Here is a 17,699-nt window from a genome sequence, read left to right as displayed (position 1 = left end):
ACTGCTCAGTACTTCCCAAACCCCAACCATTCCCTGTTTCTCAAGCTGGATTTCCAGGAAGACCACTGTGATTCCAACCTCTGGCCATGCCCTCAGCCACTCCCCCCCCCCCCAAATCCCATCCCATTGAATCCCCTTCCTGCAAAGACAAAAGGGAATTCGCTTCATTAAGCCACGGGAAGCCATCAAAACAGCAAAACATTTGGAAAGATCAAATTCCCAGTGGAACAAAGGTGCCTTTATGTTTCCCTGAGCTTTTGTGTGCTTGGCTCATTCAAAGAGCAATTTGTATAATAATCCTTGGGAATTTGTTGCCGATGGGTCCTTAATAGCTGATAATTCAAAAAGTGTCTGTCTGACAGTGCCATCAGCACCACTTGATAGCTCTACAAATGTCGTCTTAGAAACTGTCAAAGTGTCAGAAATTAATTAAATGGTAGCTTCTGTGACTCAGAGTGAAGAGGGGGGGAAAGAAAAAAATCAATGCTAAATGCAGCAGCAGAGGGAATTTTTTTTCTTTCTTGTTACTTTTCTCCTGTTGCCCTTTGATAATGGAAAACGATCTAGAAAAAGGCAGAAACGTGCAAAAAAAATGCAGGATGGGGGGGGGGAGGGGGGGGAAGATGAAAAGAAAAAGCAGGAACGTGGAAAAGTGTCTTAAAAACTATAAAAGGAGTGGAATGGTCGAGAAATTCTTTGCAGAAAGGAATTCTGGACAGTGAGGGTGGGGAGCCACTGGAAGAGGTTGCTCAGGGAGGTTGTGGTTGTCCCCTCCCTGGAGGTGTTCAAGGCCAGGTTGGATGAGGGCTTGAGCAAGATGGACTAGGGGCAGGTGTTGGAAGTGGATGATCTTTAAGGTCCCTTCCAACCCCAAACATTCTGTTCTGGGCAGCCTGATCTAGTTGAGGATAACCTTGCTGACTGCTGACTGGGTGACCTTTGGAGGTCCCTTCCAACCCAGACCATTCTGTGATTCCGGGATTCTATGATTCCATGATTCAGTCTGGAGAAGAGAAGGCTCCAAGGAGACCTTCTTGTGGCCTTCCAGTATCTGAAGGGGGCTCCAAGAAAGCTGGGGAGGGACTTTTTAGGTTGTCAGGGAGTGATAGGATTGGGGGGAATGGAGCAAAACTAGATGTGGGTAGACTGAGATTGGATGTTGGGAAGAAATTCTTCCCCAGGAGGGTGGTGAAACACTGGAAGAGGTTGCCCAGGGAGGTGGTGGAAGCCTCATCCCTGGAGGTTTTTGCAGCCAGGCTGGATGTGGCTGTGAGCAACCTGCTGTGGTGTGAGGTGTCCCTGCCCATGGCAGGGGGGTTGGGACTGGCTGAGCCTTGAGGTCCCTTCCAGCCCTGACAATTCTCTGATTCCATGCTTCTGTATGAATCCAAGCTGATGATTGTCAGGAAAGTTAAGATTGTTTGCAGTTTGTACAGGTGAAAAAGCTTTGGAGTCTCTGTTCTAAAAGAAGAAAGTTTCCATGTGAAATGAAAAAAAAAAAACAACAAACAAAAAGTTCCAAATATTTGGCATGAAACAGGGAAACTAAACCACAGCAGAGCTCCTGATCATGCAGTTAAAGGCTGTGTCTGATCCTCATGCTACAAACCTTCATGGCCAGCTCTGGTAATTCCTGTCTTTGGAGAGCTTGAGTTTTCCAGCCTAAAAATAATCTTAATTTCTCCAGGCACAGACCTGGCATCATCTGGGAGCATCATGGTGGCCATCAGAAGGTCTTGGAGGTCTTTCAGTGCTGCTTTAAAGGAGCACTTTTTATTTGCCTGCTGACAGTTTCTCAGGAGAGAAGAAAGGAGCAGGAGCACTTTAAAGAGCTGCCTGAGGAAGGCTTTTTTTTAACTGCCTTTATCCAAGCCCCTGCATCTGCATGGGGGCAGAGGGAAGGGATGATAAATGCAGAGAAAAGGCAGGAGCAAAAGTGGCATCTTGCTGCACACTGTCCTGGTGGGACCTTGGGGAGCTTCCCTGGCCCTGTACCAGGAGCCAGCCAGTCTTGGTTGTAAAGCTGAGGCTTTGCAGACTGCCGTGGGTGGAGTCCTGGTGTGGGACAAATTCCTTGTAAATGAAGGGCAGGAAAGCCACTTTAATTCCCAGCCAGGTTTTTAGGATGGCTGAGCTAATCCAGATATGGATTTACTGGCAGGTCAAGGGCAGGCTAGCACAGCAAGGTTGCAGTGCTGTGGTTGGTGCCAGCAGTGCCTGCGTGGCACAGAGCATCTCTGTGGCTGTCTCCCTGCCTCTGGCCAGGGGCTGTGCTGATCCCTTCCCTGGGTGCCCCATTCGAGGGTGACAGAGCCCTGCAGCAGGCTGCCAAGAGGGGTTGTGGAGTCTCCTTCTCTGGAGACGGTCAAGATCTGTTCCTATGTGCCCTGCCCTGGCTGCTCCTGCTCTGGCAGGGGGCTTGGGCTGGATGATCTCCAGAGGTCCTTCCAACCCCTACCACTCCATGACTCTATGGTCTACTGGGGAAGCAGTTTTCCTGCCATCCAGAGGAAAGCAGCAGCCTCTCCCAATGAGTCCCCAAGCTTCCCAGGTGTCTCTCAGCAACTGGAGGAAGGCTGCTGGCTGGCTGGAGCCAGGAATGGGAAAGGAAAGCAGGGCAGAGGCTGGGAATGCAGAGCCAGAGTTTCTCTCTCCTTTGCAGTTAACTCCCTGTCCTGCTCAGAAAACAACCTGCAAAGCACTTTTGCCATGCCAGTGCTTCTGCTCAGCTCCTCACCACTGATCATCTCATTGCATTGGTGCCAAAGAAGCCACATCCCCCTGGCACATGTGCAGCTTCACAGCTGCCAGCCACAACCCCTTTTGTCTTTCTGGCAAGATGTGGAGCATGGAATGTGTGTGGAGCAGAGAAGCAGAGCTTTGCTCTGTCATGTGGAGATAGCTGTGCCAGGGAGCTGGCTGGGAAGCAGAGGGTAAGAGGCTGCAGCAGAAACTCTGCCTACAGCTTGCCTGCTTTTGAATAGAGTCATAGAATCATGAAGGTTGGAAAAGACCTCTGAGATCATCGAGTCCAAGCCACCAACCCAACTCAAGCATGTTCTGAATTGCCATGGCCACATATTCCTTGAACATCTCCAGGGATGGGGACTCCACCACCTCCCTGGGCAGCCTGTTCCAATCCCTGAGCACTCTTGCAGTAAAAAAAAAAAAAAAGTAACACTGAAATCCAACCAAAACCTCCCCTGGCACAACTCGAGGGCATTTAGCATCCTGGGGCTGCCCTCTGCTTCTCTTGGTTCTGTGCTAGGTCAGAGCTGCTTTGATTCAGTGCAAAGATCTAGTGGGAGGTGATCTAGTGTGAGGTGATCTAGTGGGAGGTGATCTAGTGTGAGGTGATCTAGTGTGAGGTGATGATCTAGTGGGAGGTGATCTAGTGGGAGGTGTTCCTGCCCATGGCAGGGGGGGTTGGAACTGGCTGAGCCTTGAGGTCCCTTCCAACCCTGACAATTCTATGATTCTATGAAATATCTCTTTTCTTTTTTTCCCTCTCATAAATAAGGAAGGTCTTAACACTCTTTTGGATTTTCACTCTGTTTGCAGACACCCTCAGGCGTAAAATATCCACAGGTCTGATCCTGAGCTGGAGTCTGTGCCCAGCAGACACTGTGCTGAGCGTCATTGCTGCATCTGGTTTCTGTTTGGTGGAGATTTGTGGCCTCCAGAGCTCGTCTGGCCCTGGCTGCCAGAACATGAGGTCAGCCTTTGCTTCTTCATAAACCAGGAAGAAATCCCCTGAGGTTTTGAAGCCTGGAATTCAGCCTGGTAAAGGCAGGAACAGGAGCTGAGGGCTGGGGCCATGGGAGCTGCCCCCTGCTGCAGTGGCCAAGCTGTGGCTGTCACAGCTCCCCTGGGCTGGCAGCACTGCTGGGATCTGGGATGCTTTCAGGTGGCTTTTGGCTTTCCTCTGAACTCCAGACACAGTTCTGCTGCTCAGCTCAAGACTCTTGATTGCCAGGATGCTTCAGGGACTGAACTCTGTGTAAACTTCATAGGAGAACAACAACAAAAGCTTAGAAAGACCACCAGGTCCTGGGCTGATGGCTGGACTTGATGATCTTGGAGGTCTTTTCCAAGCCAAACAATTCTGTGATTCTCTGAGCAGCACAAGCAAGTTACTTTTAACCTGGGCAGCTTAATATCCCTTCAGGAAAGGTGTGGACATGGCACTTTGGGATACGGTTGAAAGGCCATGGTGGTCCTAGGCTGATGCTTGGACTTGATGATCTTGGAGGTCTTTTCCAAGCCAAACAATTCTATGATTCTATGAGCAACCATGTCCTGGTGGCAGATGTTTCTCCATCAGCCTCAGAGCAGTCTCTGTTTCCTTTCCCCAAGGTATTTCTTGCATGCAGCTCCTGCCAGGTTGTCCATTTCCTGCTCATTGCTGCTACCCAGATGTAGCCACCAGGCTACTGAGAGTCTAGCCCAAGACTGTGTGAGGAAGGTGATTGGAGACAGATTTGCTCCAAAAGCTTTTCTGTTTCCCAGAAATCAATGTCTAAGTGAAATTTGCACAGCCCGGTGCCTGCCTGAGTGTTGCCATTTCCCTCAGAGATTTTGGAATCAATGTGCCACAGGGAAGCTGTCAAACTGACATCTTTCCTGTCCAGCTTGATGCTGCTTATTTGGCTCCACTGAGAATGAGTCTGAGGCTTTCCAGACAAGGCAGAGAACAGATTCTTTTGCAGTGGGGTGGAAGAAAAGAAAAAAACAAAGGGGAAAGTGTGTTTGAGGAGCTGTTTTGTTTCCATCTTCAGGAAAGGAAAGCAAAGGGAAGCAGCTTCTGGAGCAGTTTCACTCTTGTATTTTTGCTTGTAAGCCCAGGTTTGGTAACCTGTGCTGGGAATTCCTGGTCAGTGGAGAGCAAGGCAGGTGTGTAACAGCCAGCAGAGTAAGAAACTCTTCCCATTCAGTCCTAGGCAGGGCACAGTGTCTGCAGGCAGTGAAAAGGAGGAGGGAAGGGCAGGAATTAGGAAAACATTGGAAATTCTGTCTTGAGTCCTGAAGGATTGTGCCCACTGCTCATGCTGGTGACATGCCAGCTGCTGCCTTGGCACCTAACACTGGCACTGAACACAGCAGGACAGGTCCCAGTGCCCTGAAATGAAGCTGAGCCCCACCCAGCAGTGGGGAGGCTGTGCAGGTGCAGCAGGAGCCAGCAGGGCTGGCTGAGCTGAGGAGGTGCTGGCAGCAACCACAGCAGCAGCAGCTGTGAGCTGATGATGACTCTGTCTCCTCTGATCGCTTCTATAGACCTCTGATCACTTCTATAGATCTCTGATCACTTTATAGACCTCTGATCACTTCTATAGATCTCTGATCACTTCTATAGACCTCTGATCCTTTCTATAGACTTCTGATCATTTCTATAGATCTCTGATCACTTCTACAGATCTCTGATCACTTCTATAGATCTCTGATCATTTCTGTAGTCCTCTGATCATTTCTATAGGTCTCTGATCATTTCTGTAGTTCTCTGATCACTTCTATAGACCTCTGATCATTTCTATAGACTTCTGATCATTTCTATAGATCTCTGATCACTTCTACAGATCTCTGATCATTTTATAGATCTCTGATCACTTTATAGACCTCTGATCACTTCTATAGATCTCTGATCACTTCATAGACCTCTGATCACTTCTATAGATCTCTGATCACTTCTATAGACCTCTGATCATTTCTATAGACTTCTGATCATTTCTATAGATCTCTGATCACTTCTACAGATCTCTGATCATTTTATAGATCTCTGATCACTTCTATAGATCTCTGATCACTTCTATAGATCTCTGATCATTTCTGTAGTCCTCTGATCATTTCTATAGGTCTCTGATAATTTCTGTAGTTCTCTGATCATTTCTATAGATCTCTGATCCTTTCTATAGACCTCTGATCCTTTCTATAGACCTCTGATCATTTCTATGGATCTCTGATCATTTCTATAGACATCTGATCACATCTATAGGTCTCTGATCATTTCTATAATCCTCTGATCATTTCTATAGATCTCTGATCATTTCTATAGACCTCTGATCAGTTCTATGGATCTCTGATCATTTCTATAGATCTCTGATCATTTCTATAGACATCTGATCACATCTATAGATCTCTGATCATTTCTATAGGTCTCTGATCATTTCTATAATCCTCTGATCATTTCTATAGATCTCTGATCATTTCTATAGACATCTGATCACATCTATAGATCTCTGATCATTTCTATAGGTCTCTGATCATTTCTATAATCCTCTGATCATTTCTATAGACCTCTGATCATTTCTATAGGTCTCTGACCATCTCTATAGACCTCACATCCTCACATGTATAAAATCTTTTTCTCTTCCCCTCCTCTCCCCCCCGCCCTTTTTCTTTCCCCCCAATGTATCCTAACACCAAATCTCTCTGACTAGATCTGAGCCTCTGACTAATCTCATCACTTCCCAGCTTTATGATCCTGGTGATCTAGCCTCTGTTAGAATTTGCTGTTGTGTTTGAGCTCATCCAGCACTGCCTTCATCTGTAGTGGAGCTAACTGTAGTTTTTTTTTTTTTCCTTAGGAACTGAAAAGGTTGAATCCCTTTGCCTTTGTAGCTACCTACAGAGGCAGCTGAGAATCTGAACAAACAAATATTTACTTCTAAGTGCTGATGAAAACGTGGCAAATGTTTAAGGGCTGAAAATTAAAACAGATTTAGGTTGTTTTGGTATTTTTTTCTGTTGAATGTTTGCTGTGCAGCTTGGTGCTTGGCATTTGTGGTGTATAACTTAATTTGATTGCAGAAGTAGATGGTGTTGATTCCTTAGCCGAAGAAACCCTTTCCACCCACCCCCCCCACACCCCCTCCAGTCAGGCTCCCTCTGTTTATGCAGCACCTAGCACGAGGATATCTTAGCTCTGAGTCCTTCAGCCACACTTTATTAAAAGTAAATAAGAATTCAGATTGGGGAGATCAAATATTTGCCTTCCACTTATGCCATCTAACATTCATTTAACATCTGCTCTTTCCATTGCCTCTCCTGTCGCTCAGCTTGTTTGCAAAAATGTTGCCAAAAGTGAATGTTGCCAGAGGAATCCTTCCCTTCCCTTCCCTTCCCTTCCCTTCCCTTCCCTTCCCTTCCCTTCCCTTCCCTTCCCTTCCCTTCCCTTCCCTTCCCTTCCCTTCCCTTCCCTTCCCTTCCCTTCCCTTCCCTTCCCTTCCCTTCCCTTCCCTTCCCTTCCCTTCCCTTCCCTTCCCTTCCCTTCCCTTCCCTCTCTTTGTCTCTGATTTGTGGGGTTTTGCCCCAAACCATGACTAACATTTGCCACAAAGTCCCTTTAGTATCTTCTCTGCCCAGGAGCTGATGATTCTGTGTCAATCAGAGCAATGCTCTTGTGCCTCCTTCTTGCTCTCAGTGCCACTTCCCTGTGCCTGAAGCTGGAGGAGAAGGCAGATTCTGTCCTGTCCCTTCTGGGGAACCATGAGGCCACCTGCAGAGGGGAGGTGAGGAGGCTCTCTCTGTTCCTTGTGTGCAGCTCAAGCAGTACTCCTCACATTTCAAATCCTCTAGTGATCTCTAATCATTTAATCCCTGACCCACATCAGCTCCACCGTTCAGCTTCAATCCTGACTTCCAACACCCAACTTCTGTCCTCTCTGCAAGCAAGCAAGGGAGCAGGGGAAGGACATGTCCCTAGCTGTGGACTTGTCCTTGTGCATCTCCTCCTGCAGAGTGGGCATTCAGCCAGAGAGGAGCTGGGCTGGTGCTCAGCTTCTGGGGAGCAGTGCCTGCAATCATGGCCGTGGGGCTGGAAAGCAGCACTTGGAGACTCCTGTGGCTCCTGCCCTGCACCAAACTTCTTCACCTAACTTTCCTGAATGCCTTCCAGAAGTGCAAACCACTTCATTATTATTCTATGTGCAATTTCCATTCCCTCTCCAGTTTGCCTTCCCACTCTGCTGCATCACTGTGTCCCCTCTTTGCTCTCTGAAGCCTACCCATGGAGACACAAACTGCCTCTGCACCAGATGCTTCCCACTGTTGCCTGCTGTGATGCAAAAGCTCGTGTTCTTGGAAGACTTATTGCTCCTAGTAGTGATTTCCTTCCCAACAGGGCTTTTGTCCTGATTTCAGATGGATTTGGCCCTCAGCTTGTGTAGCAGAGGCAGGATATGGATTTGGGTGTCAGGGCAGACACTTGAGAGAGAGCAAAGAGCCTGGTGTGGTGTTTCCAGCGTTGGAATCCCTGGAAGGAGCCATTTCCTGGTGTCATTCACACTTCCAGAGGCTGGGGGGATGACAGGCAAGTCCTCCTGCGCTGCCGGGGCAGGGGCTCTTGGCTCACACCCCTCTGCCGCCCCGGGGCACCCGCAGCAGCCACTCCCCTGGGAAGATGAAGCAGAGGAAGGAGGAGCCAGGCAGCTTTCCCCCAGCCTTTGGGCTGAGCTGATGAAAGATGCAATGTGACAGGAAGTGTCAGCTGGGATCACACAACCCCACATGACAGCCAGGCTGTCCCCACCTGCCTCACTCTCAACCCCCTGGCTGGGGTCACCAGAGCCAAGCCCCCACCGGAGCAATCCAGCATCTGTGCTCCATCTCCTCCTGCTCAGCTTGCTCCACAGCTCTGCCCTGCTGAGCCTCTCGTGGTGACAGAGGGGAGGAGGAGAAGCTGACCTTCATTCCAGGCTGCCCAGGGCTGGGGTTGAGGCCCCATCCCTGGCCTTGCTGTGTCCCTGTGCAGCCTGCTCTGGTTGGAGCTGTCCCTGCTGCCTGCAGGGGGGTTGGCCAAGATGCCCTTGGAGGGTCCCTCCCAACCCACTGCCATCTGGGAATGCTGCCAGTGCTTGGGAGCAGGTTTTCAGGCACCTATGCAGCAGTGGAGCTGTTCCTTCTTGTTTGCACTTGCTGAAGCTCCTCAGCATTCTGTGCAGACTGTCTGCTTCTGGTCGCTACCTTTTGAACCCTTCAGCAGCCAAAGGAATTTTGATGGATTTCTCCTGCTTCCCTAAAGATGCTTCTCTGGTCGCACTGCAGCAGGGGGAAGAGGTTGGATTTGATGATCTTGGAGGTCTCTTCCAGCCTGGTTGATTCTGTGATTCTGTGGTTGTGGTCTATGTATTTGGGGGGAGGAGTGTGGGGGGGGGTCTGCTTTTCTCTGCCTGCCCTTTGGTACTGTGTCTGGAATGAAAAAGCTTCCTAGAAGCAGAGAGGTCTTCCATGATGTGCTAAGCTCTGCCATGGTGTTTGAGGCTGGCTCACTGCACACACTCAGCTGCTGCCCTCCTGTTGTTTTGCTTTTTTTTTTTTTTTTTTTTTCTACCTTGCCAGCAAATCTTGCAGCCTGCTGTGAGGTGCTGGGACACAGAGAGGCTTTTGTGTACCAAACACAGCTGGTTTGCCCTGAAAACGTTTGTAAACTAAGCCCACAAAGGGAGCAGCAGGGGCGGGGAGGGGAGGACATGAAAAGCAACGGAGTTGTTGCCTTGCTGTTTGTATTGCAGCGACGCCCTTGGAGCAGCTCCAGCCTCCCTCTGTGCAGGCAGCACGCAGCTCACAAGGCAAGCAGAGGGCTCCAATCGATCAGCCCCAGCAGCCAGACCCAGTGCCCTTGGACTGCAGCCCAACAACCCTCCAGATCCCCCAGGTGAGGTCACAAGTGGTGAGCAGAGTGTCTGGGAATGTTGTTTGCACCCCTGGAAGAGTTTACCTGAGCTCACCTGAAGCCTGTGAAGAAAGCTGGGAAGGGGCTTTCCACAAGGGTAGGATGAGAATCAGAATGGTAGCAGCCTAGGGAAAAAGAAGGCTCCAGGAACACCTCAGAGCAGCCTTCCAGTACCTGAAGGGGCTCCAGGAGAGCTGGGAAGGGAGTTTTGACAAGGGCTGGGAATGATAGGGTGAGAGGGGATGGATTGAAGCTTGAGAAGAGCAGATTGAGACTGGAGATGACGAAGAAGTTCTTGACAGTGAGGGTGGTTGCCCAGGGAGGTGGTGGAAGCCTCATCAAGGCCAGGCTGGATGAGGGCTTTGAGCAGCCTGGGCTGGTGGAAGTGGGGGCTGGAACTGGATGACCTTGAAGGTCCCTTCCAACCCAAACCAGTCTGTTAAATCTATGAATCTATAGCCAAATAAAAAGAGCCTGAAAGTGCAGAAGCTGTACAGAGATGCCAGCTCTGGCTGGCAGGACCCACACCCAGCACCTGACACAGTTAACCTCTCCTTTTATTTGAGGCTTTTGAAGTGCAGCCATGGCACACATCCTCCACAACAAGGAATCCAGTTCCTAAATCCAGGCAGCTGGACCTGCTCCAGCTATGAATTCCATATCCTTTTAATCCACAAAGTCATTAAGAGAGCTCCACAAAGTGATGAATATTTCCACCCCCCCTCTCTGGCAGGGAGCAGATCCTCTTGCAGGTGAAACATTAGCAGGAGCCACTAATGTTTGTAATTATGGAGTGCTAGGTACAAGCTCAGGCAGGACTAAACCCAGAGCTGTGGCTTCAGTGGCTCTTTAATCCACCAGCCAAACACAGAAAGAGGCTAAAAAGCAAACTGTGCACAGTTTGAGCAGAGCTGCCCTGCGTGCTGAGGGGGAAGCAAGCACAGAAGTCCAGGACAAGCCTCCAGCAGGCCTTTGACTTGCTAAAAGAAGTGCAGCAGAACAGCTTTTGTCTGCTCATCCTGCAGACACAGGGTCCCTTCATGCTTCCCTGAGCCACTCCTTGCTCCTCTGAGCCCCTTCGTGCTCCTCTGAGCCCCTTCTTGCTCCTCTGAGCCTCTTTGTGCTCCTCTGAGCCCTTTCTGCTCCTCTGAGCCCCTTCTTGCTCCTCTGAGCCCCTCCTTGCTCCTCTGAGCCCCTTCTTGCTCCTCTGAGCCCCTCCTTGCTCCTCTGAGCCTCTTCTTGCTCCTCTGAGCCCCTTTGTGCTCCTCTGAGCCCCTCCAGAGAGAAAATTAATTCCTGTCTATAAATGCAGTGATTTGCTGTGGGATCAGAGCTTGCTGGGGCTTCATTTTTTCACTCCTCTCAAAGCCAGGCACTTGTCCAGTGCCCAGGGGGTTGTCACACCTAACACCTCGAGGTTGGGCATTGAATGCTGAGGAAAATGTCCAAGTTATGGAAGTATTTCCTGCACATCTTTAGGAATTGCTTCACTGGAATATTTCACAGCTTCACAGACTGCACTGGGCTGGAAGGGACCCTCCAAGGGCATCTTGGCCAACCCCCTGCAGGCAGCAGGGGACAGCTCCAGCCAGAGCAGGCTGCACAGGGACACATCCAGGCTGATCCTGAATGTCTCCAGAGATAGGACCTCAAGCACAGCCCTGGGCAGCCTGTGCCAGTGTCTCCCCACCCTCACTGTGCAGAACTTCCTCCTAATGTCCAACCTAACTGTCCTGCTCCAGTTCCAAACCATTGCCTCTCATCCTATCAGTCCAAGCCCTTCTGAGCAGTCCCTCCCCATCTTTCCTGTAGCTCTCCTTCAGATATTGAAATGCAGCTCTAAGCTCTCCCTGGAGCCTTCTCCTCCTCCTCTCCATTCTGTGTTCTTTTCCTTTTTTCATTCTTTTTCTCTTCCCCCCCCCCCCATTCTTTTTCTTTCTACTTCCATTCTTTCCCCACAATCTGTTTCTTGTCTCTGCAACCAACACCTCTTACCCCAAGGTTTTGTGGGGATGATTCTGAGGCCACCAAGTGGAACCTGAACTGCAAATCATAGCCCCAAAGGACCTTTCACTTTATTCTTATCCTTTTGTGTAATTTTTTTCCTGTCACTATTGCAATTTCCTAATTGATTCTTCCTTCACAGTGGGAAAATAAATAATAAATATATATATATAGAGAGAGAGATAAATACAAACAACACTTGGAAAGGCTGACAAAGGGAAGTGCAAGGAAACAGACATCATATGTAGACAAACATCCTCCTACACAGTGAATAATTGCACAGCTTCATTGCATGGATTCCTCCTTTCAGTGGTAAAACTTTTTGTGGTGTGGTCTAGAAAGGATATTTGGACTCTGCTGGTAGTGTGGGAGGAGGGAATGGTCAAATCCTCCCTGCTAGGAACATCAGACTCTGAATCCAGAAATTATTCAAAATGTGGTGGCTAAGAAGTTCTGGGCTTTGTAAAGGGGGTGGAGGGGAGGGGAGAAAAGCAGTTGTGGTTTGAATGGAAATGGGTTTGGCCAGGAGGTGTTCTCCCAGCCTGAGGTCTCTACTGCCAGTCACACAATGGCAGGGGCTGGAAGGGACTTCTGAAGCTCATCAAGACCAACCCCCCTGTGGTGAGACACTGGCACAGGCTGCCCAGGGAGGTCCTGGATGCCTCCTCCCTGGAGGTGTTCAGGGCCAGGCTGGATGAAGCCTTGAGCAGCCTGGGCTGGTGGGAGGTGTCCCTGCCCATGGCAGGGGGCTGGAACTGGATGATCTTGAAGGTCCCTTCCAAGCCAACCCAATGCATGGATCTGTGACTCTGCAAAGCCTCCAGAACCTGATGGGGCTGACAAGTGATTCATGTACTGGGCCCAGGGTGATTCTTGCTGTTTAATTATATCCCTGGGAGGGTGTTGCTATATTTAATGCCTTTTTTTTTTTTCTCTTTTTAAATTAATAGCATCTTTCTAATTGTAGCTTTTCAACCAGGAGTGACTAAAGTTTGCCTCCTGGATGTGTGTGGAAGTGCCTACAAGCAGGCTGGCTGAGGGCACCTTGTTCTCTCTGGTGTAGGAGAGGATGAGACTCCCAAAGCTGTAATAACTCAAAGGTGTTCTTGCCTGGAGGGGTCACCAGAGAAACCAGATAAAAGGTAAAGAAATCTGCCTTCAGTGATCCTGTAATTGCATCTCTCCCCACTGTCAGACACATCTGAAAGCTCAGAGCATGCAGGCACAGAGACAACTGGAGATCAGAAGAGCACTGGTTACAGACAGCAGCTTAATTAGCTACAACTCCACATTGCCTGAGCCTTCTGAGCAGTGCTTGGGGAGAGGGCTCAGCTCAGACAAGCCCTCTGCAAGGTGTGATGTGGTAGGGGAAGAGAGGGAACCTTGTGGAGATCCCTGTCTCAGCTGCAGCATTCAGGGCAACATGACTCAAACCCCTGAGCTGCTGGGGGAGAGTTCATTTCCCCAGCAAGCTGCAAACTGCACAGCATGTTCCCAGAGGTGCTGATTGTGCTGATCCATCTCCAGCCTTCAGCAGTTGGCAACCTGAAGCAGTGAGCAAAATCAAATAGATGTGTTTATCAAGTTGTAAGTGTGTTTGCAGCTCCTGGGACGTCTCAAACGGAGACAGCTGGGGCTAGAGAGCCTGGAAATTGGGATAAATAATGGAACAGGGACAGAAGGGGAGATAGCAATCAGGATGGTAGCAGCCTGGAGAAAAAGAAAGCTCCAGGGAGACCTTAGAGCAGCCTTCCAGTACCTGAAGGGAGCTACAGGAGAGCTGGGAAGGGACTTTGACAAGGGCTGGGAGTGACAGGATGAGAGGGAATGGATTGAAGCTGGAGGAGGGCAGACTGAGATGAGGAAGAAACTCTTTGCATTGAGGGTGGGGAGACACTGGGACAGGCTGCCCAGGGAGGTGGTAGAAGCCTCATCCCTGGAGATGTTCAAGGCCAGGCTGGATGAGGCCTTGAGCAACCTGGGCTGGTGGGAGGTGTCCCTGCCCATGGCAGGGGGTTGGAACTGGATCATCTTTGAGGACCCTTCCAACCCAACCCATTCCACCAATCTGTGAATGTTGACTGCAGAGGCTGCACAGGGAGGGTGGATTTCAGCTCCTTCAGCAGGGCTGCATTGCCCTCTGCTCAGCTTCCCCCAGGCAGCAGTGCACAGGCTGCTGTGTGCCTGTGTAGCTGCAGGAGGAGGCTGAGGTGTGGATGTCATTTGTGCCCATCCAGGCCTGCCCACAGGGCTGAGCACTGCCTTCTGTTACTGCCTGCTTTTATTGCTCCTTCCAGTCTATCTCCTCTTCTCCAGTGCTACATAACCACATCAGGCTGCATTTACATTTTCTGAATGGACTAATCATGGCTCTCTGCTTTGATAAAGAATCTGCAGCCTCCCACATAACCACATGGAAACCAACAGGGAAGAGTAAACCAGAAATAAACCCCTGCTAGGGGGTAGGGAGAGAGAGAGAGAGGAGAATATCCAGCAGGATAATTGGGAGGGATGTACAGAGAAGAAGCAACTGAACTCATAGTCACAGCTTAAAGGAGATGGGGGGGGGGGGGGGGGGGAAGAAGTAAAATAATGAAATTATAAGGCTAAAAATATCCAGATGAAGGACAGCAAGAGAAAACATGATTGAAGCAGAACAATTGGGAGAGGAGTTAATACTTATTAGCAATCATTGCAGATTGAATATAGGTTGGTTTTGTAACAGCACAGGGAATGATGCGTTTGACAGGACTTAAACAATTGCCTCCCCCTTTCCCAAAGGATCTGGTTAGCAGCACCCTGGCACAGAGCTGTTCAGCACCCACCCTGTGCTCCTCAGCAGTTAGCCACAGCAAAGGCTTCCAGTTTTGCTTTGTAACCTGCAGGGAAGTTAGAGCCCAAACTCAGCTCTCAAAACTCTTTCGTCCCTGTTTACAGATTGCATTGGGCTGGGAGGGAGCCTCCAAGGGCATCCTGCAGGCAGCAGGGACAGCTCCAGCCAGAGCAGGCTGCACAGGGACACATCCAGGCTGATCCTGAATGTCTGCAGGGACAGAGTCTCAACCACCTCCCTGGGCAGCCTGTGCCAGTGTCTCCCCAGCCTCACTGTGCAGAACTTCCTCCTGATGTCCAACCTGACTCTGCCCTGCTCCAGTTTCAAACCATTGCTCCTTGTCCTGTCACTCCAAGCCCTTATGGACAGTCCCTCCCCAGCCTTCCTGTAGCTCCCCTTCAGATATTGAAATGCAGCTCTGAGGTCTCCCTGGAGCCTTCTCTTCTCCAGGCTGAACAGCTCCAACTCTCTCAGCCTTAATTAACATCTCACCTACTGCACTTTCTCCTGCAGCCTTAAAAAAATGACCCTGACAAGGCAAAATTCTGCCAGTCCAGTTCCTTTTCTCCAATGGCATCCAAAAGCTATTCCCTGGGACAATGGATTGAAGCTTGAGGAGGGCAGATTGAGACTGGAGATGAGGAAGAAATTCTTTAGAATGAGGGTGGGGAAACACTAGCACAGGTTGCCCAAGGAGGCTGTGGATGTGCCCTCCCTGGAGGTGTTCAAGGCCAGGCTGGATGAGGCCCTGAGCAGCCTGGGCTGGTGGGAGGTGTCCCTGCCCATGGCAGGGGGTTGGGACTGGATGCTCTTGAAGGTCCCTTCCAACCCAACCCATTCTGTCAATCTATCATTGCAGGTTCTCTGAAGATGCTTCCTGTCCTGCATCCCCTGGCATTGAGATATCTGCTGTGTGCCTGTGAGGAAGAGAAGAGTCATTGCCAGGCCTCCAAAGTGTTGAGCAGAACTTTGTGCACAGAGGGTGAAATTGGAAAAGAGTTATGGTGGCAGTGCTGGGAGGTCCCTGAGCCAAATCCATCTCATTTGTATCAGAAGAGCTGCAGATAGTGGTGCCTTTGGAGATAAGGATGCATTTTTATGTGCTGCTTTAGAGGATTTCTATCTAATCTTTGTGAAATTGCTTTGGTGGTGAGCAAAAGGAATGTGTCTAGCACAAGGCTGTCAAAGACAAGCAAGGGAACAGAGCAGAGGGCTCAGAGGAGGATTCCATGGCTCCTTTCAGAGAATGGAAATGACACCCAGTGCCACTGGACCTCAGGTTTGTTCCATCCAAATCTTCCCTGCAGCTTCAGAAGAGCATTCCATGGGTGCCAAGGAGGAGAAAAACCTTAGTCAGTTGGTACCTGGAGGTTCTCACACTCACAGGGCAACCTGGATGTTATGGAGTGAGGACCCAGAGGATTAAACTGATCCATCTGGGCAGCAAGGGGGTTTGGGAGACAGAAACACCTTGGGAATGATGTGGTTTGGTAATCCAGGGATGGACACAGAGGCATTCCACTTGCTGTGCTGTGCAAAGAGCAAATCCTGCTGGCATTTTGAGGTGCCCTGACATGGAAGCTTCCTGAGCTCAAATTTGAATTCCAAAGTGATTGTAAAGAGAGCCTGAGAGGTTGGAGGTTTGCTGATTTAATCCAAAAGGTGCACACAGGACATCCTGCTTTATGTGCCAGGCCTTTCTGCTTCACATATCTTAGTCACAGGGAAAGAGAAGGCTCCAGGGAGACCTGAGAGCTGCATTTCAATGTCTGAAGGATGAGGAGGAGCTTTTTAGAAGGTCTTGGAGTAACAGGATGAGGGACAGTGGTTTGAGACTGGAGCAGGGCAGAGTCAGGTTGGACATCAGGAGGAAGTTCTGCACAGTGAGGGTGGGGAGACACTGGCACAGGCTGCCCAGGGAGGTGGTTGAGGGTCCATCCCTGGAGACATTCAGGATCAGCCTGGCTGTGTCCCTGTGCAGCCTGCTCTGGCTGGAGCTGTCCCTGCTGCCTGCAGGGGGGTGGCCAAGATGCCTTTTGAGGCTCTCTTCCAACGTAATGCAGTCTGTGAAGCTGTGCTCTGGGCCACCCTTCAGCCTAGCTGCAGAAAGCTGCTGCTCTCCTCCAGCTGCATTCACCAGAGTGCTTCAGACTGGTGAGGTTTAGCATTTCAGCATTTCCCAGAGTGTCTGAAGCTGAAGTGTTTTCCAGTGGCCAGTGCCTCGAGCCTTTGCTTAGGTAGCAGCAGCCTGTGCCTGCCAGCCTGGGGGAGCAGGAGGAGCAGCCATGAAGTGCCATTAAAGGCCAAGCTGAGTATCTGTGCCAGGCAGGTGTCTCACACTTCAGGCAAGCTGGGGAGGACTGAAGTGCAATCTTTGTGCTTGCTGCCTTGCATGCAGGCAGTGAGTGCAGAGTGAGTGGATGTCAAGCTGCGAGTGCCTTGTGAGAGAGTGCACAGGCAGAGAGCTCCTTGGGCTTTGCAGAGCTGTCTGCCTGGAACCCACTCACCCCAGTGGGCTTCCTGGTGATCTGGGGCTGGGATGGGCATGAGGGATGTTGTGTTGCCACTTCTCCACTTTAAATCCTGGCCTGGCCCTTTCCTGCAGGGTGTGGAAGTGATGCAGGGCCAAATGGAAAGGGAAAAAAGGAAGCTGTTGGACTCTGGGTTGATCCATGTTAGCTACACCAGGACCTGTGCTACTAACCCAGCCTCACCTGGCTTTTGCAGGTCTGCACCTTCCCTCTGAACTTTACTGTGAGGCTGGGGAGACACTGGAACAGGTTGCCCAGGGAGGCTGTGGATGCCTCCTTCCTGGAGGCCAGGCTGGATGAGGACTTGAGCAACCTGGGCTGGTGGGAGGTGTCCCTGCCCATGGCAGGGGGTTGGGACTGGATGATCCTGAAGGTCCCTTCCAACCCAACCCATTCTATCAGCCTATGGACTGTGCAGTCCAGCTTTGGGAATGCTACAGTGCTCCAAGCTTCAGCCTGCTCCAGCTGGAGGGCTCCCTGCTGGCTGCACAGGGATTGGGCAAGATGCCCTCTGAGGGTCCCTTCCAAGCCAATGTGAATCCTGCTCTGTGTGGCACTTGGTGTAAGGCAATGCACAGAAGCACAGACTGCTCTGGCCTCAGAAAGAGCCCTGGGGAAGGCAGGCTCCAAGCCCCCATCCTTGTCCTTCTGCTGAGTTATTCCT

The sequence above is a fragment of the Indicator indicator genome, chromosome 34 (assembly GCF_027791375.1).
Source record: "Indicator indicator isolate 239-I01 chromosome 34, UM_Iind_1.1, whole genome shotgun sequence".
Taxonomy (NCBI): Eukaryota; Metazoa; Chordata; class Aves; order Piciformes; family Indicatoridae; genus Indicator; species Indicator indicator.
The sequence above is the reverse complement of the archived record's forward strand: the minus strand, read 5'-3'. Positions refer to the sequence as shown.